Source organism: Alosa sapidissima, chromosome 20, assembly GCF_018492685.1.
Source record: "Alosa sapidissima isolate fAloSap1 chromosome 20, fAloSap1.pri, whole genome shotgun sequence".
In the NCBI taxonomy this organism is placed as follows: domain Eukaryota; kingdom Metazoa; phylum Chordata; class Actinopteri; order Clupeiformes; family Clupeidae; genus Alosa; species Alosa sapidissima.
In genome coordinates this window covers 5,416,354-5,425,014 of record NC_055976.1, presented here as the reverse complement: position 1 = coordinate 5,425,014, position 8,661 = coordinate 5,416,354, and positions in this window count along the sequence as shown.

The following is an 8,661-nucleotide window of genomic DNA, read 5'->3' as shown; positions in this document are numbered from 1 at the left end:
CTAAATTAGCAAACCTCAGTGAAATCAAGTGATATAACGCTGAGTTGATTTGCACATTTCCATTTACAACAGTTGAAAGTAAACTACCAACATTGCAGGTTACGATACCAGTGTTGTATTTTCCAGAACAGTGCAGTGGCTTCTGTCCAGAGGAAATATTCTGCTGGCAAAGGCACTCAGAGTGTGTGCAGAACGCGTTGTGCTGACCACTGAAGTTTCTGACATGTTTGTGTCAACAAAGGACTGGCAGTTCAGTTTACAAGATTTTGCTAGATTACTTTGGAATACTTAGAAAACCTGAAAAGCAGCAGATGTAGAAAAATAACAAAAAGACTTTTGGCAAAGCTTTTGAGAAGTTGCAAGTGTCTCTGGAAAGAGGATTAATTCTTTGAGGAAAGACTGAGCATTTGCCTTTAAAAAATCCCTTAGATCAGTCAATCATTCCCATCCTCTCCACTAGAAATACCTTTAAGAGTAATCTCCTTATCCAAGCTTTTAACAGGACACCTCCGATTTAAAGCCATCACCAGCCTGCCCTGTGCTCTGGGCAATCCCACTATTTCCATTCAGTTAAACTGCGATGAAAGCCCTTCTCTCCTTTACTTGAAGACCAACAATAATACTTCACAATAAATCAATCCCTGTATTATATTAGTCTGGAAAAAATATTTAGCAGGCAATTTCACGAGCATGTGAATTTCACGAGCATGTAAAATTCAACCAATGGCATATTCCAGTGCTTTTCTTTTCCAGCCCGAGAATCCTAATGTTTCCTTATTTCACATGATACACAGAACACACACACAATTGCAGAACAGTCTAGCTATTTGCACAAAATATTCTACAGTCTTTGTTTACAACTCTTGAGGGAAAAGCCAAGGATAAAAAAGCAAAATGCTTTTGCAAGCATGGTACTATGGGTAATGAAGGACCAAAGTTCCTTATGGCAAACAGAGACCGTAATCATATTGACTGGTTTTCAGCACAGGGTTTCTAAACACATAAATTAAGTTCCTCTGTCTGTATTTTGCTAATTGTACAGCACTTATCTAAAGTAACAAAATATAGCAGACAAAAATCAGCCTTCCATTTCAGCCGGAATGAAAAAACAATCCCATGCAATATAACATCGATGCACACAGGACTTATTGTGGGTTTAGATGGACCAACCCTGAGGCAACTCAATAGGGTCCCTCACCATGAACAATATAAAAAACTGCAGCAGGCTTGAACATCGCAAGCCTCGTGCGCGTTGCTTTGTGTGCATGGCGTCTGCTCTGAGAGGACCTGGAGCAAAGACAAGTCTCAACAAGAGTTTAGGGGATTAAGTTCATTCTCACTGCCAGTGTGTCACCTTCCTGCTGCCCTCTGCCAGGACGCTCAATGCGCTGCAGTGTTTTGTGATGGCGGCGATTCACTCCGCTGCACAATCATAAGAATGTCCAGCTCCTCCAAGGAGCAGGGAAAATATCCCCAGGGTGGTAGCCCCACTCTCTGTGTCCATCTTTTCTTTCTTCTCTCTCTCTCTCTCTCTCTCTCCCTCTCTCCCTCTCTGCCTCTCTCTTTTGGCCTCCTTGTCCCTTTGTCTAAGTCTTGCTGGTCTCTTTCTATCTCACTTGCTCAGGCTGTTCCTGAAATCATATACAAGTAAACATAATATCATTGCTTTGTGATATTTCTTTCAATTTACAGATTCTCCTAGTCAGTGTAGTCAAGTGTTATTGACAATACTACAAGCAAAGCCACTTTAATAGCAGATATCTCATCTGTACTTTTATTACATAATGATTCTCGGACAACAACAGGTCACGCCACGTCTTGAAAACACTCAGCACTTACACAAAGAGAGACATCGCTTATCTCAGTTTCACCTCCATGTTTTTGGAGAGCTTCTTTCTTTTTTCTTGTTTGGCTATGACATTATTTTTTGAATGCACATGTCGAGATGATGGGTGGTTGAGAGATGACACACAATGAGCTGCCTTCAAATTTCGGGGCACCCTCTTATGAGCAAACATGCATTGTTCAGTGCTGCAGTGTATAGCCCCCCCAAAGTCTTAAAAGGGGCTCATTGAGTCCGTGCTTGGATAAAAGGAGGATCCGTTCGAGGAACAAGCCGGGCGAGTTTCGAAAAAAGGAGGGGGGATTCACTGTGTCTGTTGGAAAGAAGGGCCTCCTCACTCCTGATTTAGACGGGGAGTCAACAGGCTTGTTTCACTGTACTTTGGGAGTCTGTCTGACACTTGAGGTGTCCACTCCAGTGGGGAGAGCAGTGATTCAAAAGGTGAAGAAACCACAGGATTAGCACAGGCTGGGCTCTGGTTTCAGTCTTGAGAGGGAGTCCGTCTCTGAATGCCCCATGCCAATTGTGAGTAATTGGGGACTCCTGTCTGCATAGTGTTCCTTCAAAGACGAGGAGCTCAGATGACCACCATTATGATTGTCCTTTGGCTTGGCAATTAGGAGCTGAATCAGGCCTCGACAGACCAATTTTTCTGACCATGTCAGGGGCAAATTACTGGTTTGAAATACTTTGAATGAATGTCCATGAAAAGATGGAGGGTGTTTTAGACGGAAACCGTTTTGACAATATTGAATGTATGCAGTTTAACCACGCACAGCTATGGCAAATCGCCTATTCATGTTATGTCCAGGCCCTCCTTTCCCTATGTAGTGGCCAATAGCGCTGTGCTTTCGATATCGAAATATCAATATATCGATATATCGTATCGCCACTGCTTTCAAATATCGATATGTTTTATCAAACCATTAGACTATGCAAAAATATCTGACTATTGTGATATTTATTTGTCTGCTGAGTTATCAGTATCATGTGATCTACATATTCTACTGCCCAGGTGGTACACAGCCAATTGTGATTCCAGCTCTATTTTTACATTTCCGGTAAAAGTATTGCAACATATCGTAATATGTATCATATCGCAATGTATTGTATCGTGACCCATGTATCATGATGCATATCATATCGCAAGGTCCTTGCCAATATACAGCCCTAACTTACAATCAAGTGCTATTATAATATTGTAATATAATATTTACATCAAAAACCAATAAAGAACAAATGTTGTAGTAAATTCCTTTTAGGATATGGTCATAATTCAGAATCATTGAATGTGTATCGTGATATGTATCGCATCGTGATACGTATCATATTGTGAGGTTGTCAGCAATCAATACCCAGTCCTAGTGTCCAATGGTGGGAAACCACTGTTAGGCCTTACATTACTAATGGGTTTTATATAGGCCTGTGGTTTCAGAATTAGCCTTCACCCTGATCTGCTGAACTGTGGGAACTGAGAGGATTTAGTTTAGGTTTGTTCTCTGCTAGTCTTATTACAGTGTTGTGATCTGTATGCTAAGTAAGACTTAATGTGTTTTTGCATAATTCCTATGGCAATGTAAAGACTTATGGAGGATTCTACTCATTTGTTTTGTTAGATAATTCTCCATCTTGTGTGTGTGTGTGTGTGTGTGTGTGTGTGTGTGTGTGTGTGTGTGTGTGTGTGTTTTGCATTTGCTTAATGAGAGTATGATTTGCCATTAGTGTGTAACCCATAAAGAGGAGCCTACTTACTCAACAATTGCATCCTGTTTAGTTGCCCCAATTATTTGAAACAACTCGGGAGTGTTGTGATGAGGCGAGAGTTATGCAAATCTGCGATGGGGCTGCATTGTTGCACACATATCCCTGGAGGGCCGCGCCTGTAAACACCATGGCAGCATTCTTCTCCTGCCCCAGATATCCCCCCCAAGCTCCGAATCAATAAATAAAGGCTACGTTAAATGGGTATAATCCCTGGGATGACCCCGCTTTGTCACGTCACCTCGGCCGGGACTGAATGGGGGGTTCGGGTGGGTGGAGGATAAGAAAAAGAAACGGGTCCACATTAAATCCACAACAGTGCACGCCTAAGCTGTCACCTCTGTACATGACCTCAGGGTTCAAATGGGATAGAAGGGCGAGAAAAAAGGACACACTTTATAACTCCGACTTGAAAAAAAGACCCTCCTCTGCAGGGGAAAAAAAGGAGACCCTCCTCTTATTTTGGCTGTGCGGGGTGTTGTTGGTGGCTCCACCGTACATTAATCTTCAACCCACCCCCCCAAACACACACACACACACACACACACACACACACACACACACACACACACACACACACACACACACACAAAGCCCCCTCAACTCCACATCTCCTTCTCGACGGCTCCCCCTATTGTAGCTGTCCTCATTGTAATGTGAGCCTGACTTCATCTCTATGCACCGGCAGGCAGCACTGTCCTTTCCTCTCCTCTTTTTTCTTTTCCTCCGCCTAGCCCGTCTCTCCCCTCCCCTCCTCCCTCCCTCTCCCTCCCTCCACTCCCCATCCTTAATTGCCTTAGACCACCAGTATGTTTCTGCTGCAGATGTCTCCCCCCTTCATTTGCCTAGAGAGCACAATCAGTCCCATCTGCTGCAGTTTTTACTTTCCACCACGAGGTCTATCCACACCCACTGCACCCCCCCCCCCCCCCCCCCCATCCAAAAAAAAAAGAAAAATCACCTCTGCAGCAACCCCCCACCCCTCCCAACCCCACTTCAACCCACCCGCCCTTCCCCTTCTGAATCTCCACAGTAAGCCCCCGACGCCCCCTCCACCAAAAAAAGCCACAACTCCTACTCCTCCTAAAGAAAATCTTGTCAGTGGGGCTGGGATTGAAAGCCTATCAAAAAGCTATAGAAGAGTGCTTTGGTCTGGAGGGGCACAATCGAGGGGTTGGTGTGAAATGAGGGCCCCCTACTAGTTCACTTCTTTCCCTCTGTACTCCCTGTCAGGCCCCTGAAAGAGGCTCAGGCCGCAGAAACGTGGACAGATGGGAGGACTTTGGGGAGGAATAATCAAAGTGCGCTGTGGCCTGATAAAGGTAGCGCATAGCGCCGTTGTTTATACAAAACAAAATAAAATACACAGCCATGAATCACCTCAATGAGCGAGTGGGACACACGGCCAAAGACAGACACCCCCTCCCACTGCGCCACAGCCATTTCCACTTGTTAGAGAAAAAAAATGAAACATGCGCTACATACAAGAAGCCCAGACAGTACATTATGTCTCAAATCCCTTTGAGAAATCCAGCGACATCTTGTGATTTCTTTATTTGTTGCTCACTGTTTGATACGTTTTTGGCCCTTCTGTTGCTGAGCTCTTTGACTAAGAGACAGACGCTAGTCTAAACAATCTGCAGTCTTTCCAGACAAAAATCGCCTGACACAGCAAGTTTTTTACGTTCAAAAAGGCTGTGAGTGATGTCTCAAACTCACAAATTCCCATAGAGGGTTGTGATTGGGGCGTCAAGACTTGAAGCAATGATTGATGGTGCATTTTAAGAGGCTGAAACTCCTATTTTGCTCATTTTAATAATTTTGAGGATGCCTTTTGTTCTATCAATCACGCTTCTTTCTCGTAGTGTTCCTTTGTGCGTGCGCCTAAAGTAAACTAATGACATGAGTGGAGCCAGTGTCACTCTCACACATCTGTATTGTGTGGCCTACAATGTGCATTCAGCTCAACCCATGTGCGTACTTATCAACCATTCTTTTACGATACCCTCTGTAAGAACATTCAGACTGAAGATGCAGAGTAGCTAAAGTGATCTGCAGCCAGGCTCTGGCACAGTGTGTTGGTGTTTTATTTAGAATTCAAGCCCAGATTCATGCCTGCGGATACGACACACGCACACAAGCACACATTTTCACTGCACACATTAATTCACTGCATTAATATCACCTCTCCCCCCTCTTTGCATAGTTTAATTCTGCCGACAAAACTCCACACATAATCTCTGCTCTTATGAAGACACAGTCATTTTTGGCAGAGTGGGGGAGAAGTACTGCCGTGGTCCAAATATTAACATTTACTGATCTCAGGCTGCAGTTCCCCCTTTTGTGGTGCACACTGTTTGAAAACAAGCAGAACTTTCAGATCCGAGATGAAAACTTCACGATTTCATCCCTCAGTCCGCCTCCCTTCACAGTCCATTGGGTGTGGACTGTGTCCCCTGTGAAAGCCAGTGAAAGGCTATTGTGGAGGCCCGTTGCGCATGTTATCTGTGGCTGCCTCTCATGTCACTCAGCAGTCATGGGGGAGCACAGGGGCCCCAGTCCCGCCTCGTTACCACGTCCAACTGAAGTGGCAGGGGGACCGGGTGCCGAGGACCACCACAGCCCCTCGGTCATGGTTTCGCCTCATTCAATGACAGTTTGTTCTCAATTAGATTGCTTTGTAAAAACGTGAATGCCATTTTAACTAAATTCTTCGCCGCCATCTGGGGAGGGCTTTCATGGGCATTAAAAATGCCATCCTCGACTTAACACCAATGTCTCTGCTCTGTTACACTTGCCTGACTGCTGGACTGATTTTGGGGCGCTATGCTCACACGAGCCCAGATTAAATCAGTTTGAAATCAACTACATATTTACACAAGGAGGAGGAAGATTATACAGCCGCATCTTTGACCTTACACATGTTTTCACTGTCATTCACTGTTCATACCTCGTGATTGAGACTATCTGCTCTCATTAACCCCTGCACGTCAGTTTACTTTCTGGCATCCTCAGCACAGATGTATTGAGAAGTCTTTGGCAGTATTGTCCTGTAGCAGTAGGTGGCACTGTTTGATGTTGAGGGCATGTGTCCTTTTTTGCCCCTCTAATGAACTGGCCAAATCCCGACGTACAATGAGAGATTGTATCTGTGTATGCCTTACAGCACGTGTATCCAGCACCTGGGCATGATGTCAGGAGTGTTACTTTGCTGTGCAGGGACATTTTTGGCAAGCAGTGGTAATTATGACAAAAAGAAAAAACAGTAAAAAATACTGCTGCTACTACTACTACTACTACTACTACTAATACAATAATAATAATAACAATAACTAGATGTACCGCATAGCGGTACAACATATGACCGCCGCTCAGTCCTGTACATCCGTTCCGCGAAAATAAATCACACTTCAATTTGTCTCCATATTTTACTCCATCCCCCACTCTTGAAACTTTTGTGTATGCTTGTTTGGCATGCCTGAGTGTGTGTGTGCGGCTGCACAGAAAGTAGCCTACTGGTGCTGAAAAGGTGAATAGATTGTAGAATAGCCAAAGAAGATGTAGCATTGTTATAAAACCTTTAAAATCTCTAAACAATCACAAGTAGGGCAGTTCATCACAGTTCATCCATTGCAACTGGATTGATGAAAGGTCACTTACACCTGTAGGCTACATTGTATTTGGGAAAAGCAAAAGGTATGAGCATAATGTTATTTATTTATTTATTTTTTATGTATTTATAAACAAAAACATCTCTGTCAGTTCCATGCCGTTTTCAACAGCTATCAAAAACAAAGGTCATTTTTGGATGGATGGATTTTTTGTGAATGTTTCTTCTTCTACATAAGATTTGTGTTATCTTTAGTTCATGTAATACTTTATTGTCAATGCACAAATTAAGTAACAGTAGTCTGAAACGTTATTGTTAATGCACAAATTAAGTAACAGTAGCCTAGTCTGAAACGAAATGCTGTTTTACATCTAACCAGTGGTGCAAATAACTGACATGTCCAAATGTGCCTTGATGAAATGCGTCGCTAGACTGTTCATACACATTTTAACGGGCCAAAGTTGAAGCGCTTTTGTCCGTTATTGTTCGTGCAAATATAGGCTGATTCATGTTCCCTTGCATTGTTTAACTGAGGTCCATGGCTAGTCTGGCTTTCATCAGACCAAGCTCAATCTTTTAAGAAATCAAACAATAAATAGCGGGCAGATCAGGCTGGGTTCACCCATAGGCACCCGATATTGTTTAATTTTCCGATTGAGATATACACGCTCTGGCTATTCTAAATGCAAAAATGCATCAGGGAGTTATGACAAAACGGTAACTAACAAACTAGATCCTAATAGAAAGCTGTTAGCTTCCCTAAGCTACAGGTAGGATTATAAGGTAGGCCTATTTACAACATAAATTGTCAATAGGCTATGCTGGCGACACAAATAAAATCTCCTTTGGAAACCAATGGCTTACGCCTTACAGTATCAAGCGGACTTAAACTGTCATATCGTGGCGAAAAGTTGTAATAACATTCACGCAGCTCCATGAGTCAAGGAAAGCGCGAATGAAGTAGCCACTTTTAAATGGGACCCACTACACAGTAGCTTAAGGTGTTTTGCTAAAGCAGCCATAATGAAATGAAGGTGTCATTGTTTGGATACTTCACACACACGTGCTTTTTAATTTCACAGACTACAACTACCAAGCTGTAATCAAAGCACATCGATTCCCCTCTCACACCCTGCACGCACTTAAAACAAAATAAACAGGCGTCTCAGTCTCACGCATGTATAGGCAAAACTGTATCAGACCGGTGTAACGTTAGTAAATCTTCCATTGCACAGAATGATTTTGTAGCACGTGCAATAAATGACAGTCGAAAGATACAAACAGTGCTGCTATACATTTGCTTGGTATAACCGCATTTATAGTTTTCTACAAATGCAATCAATCAAATGCCTCCATCACTCAACCAACGCTAACGGTAACATTACCTAGGTCCTTATTGATATTACAAGATTAACGTACCTGCAGTAAAAACCAAGCATGTCCGATA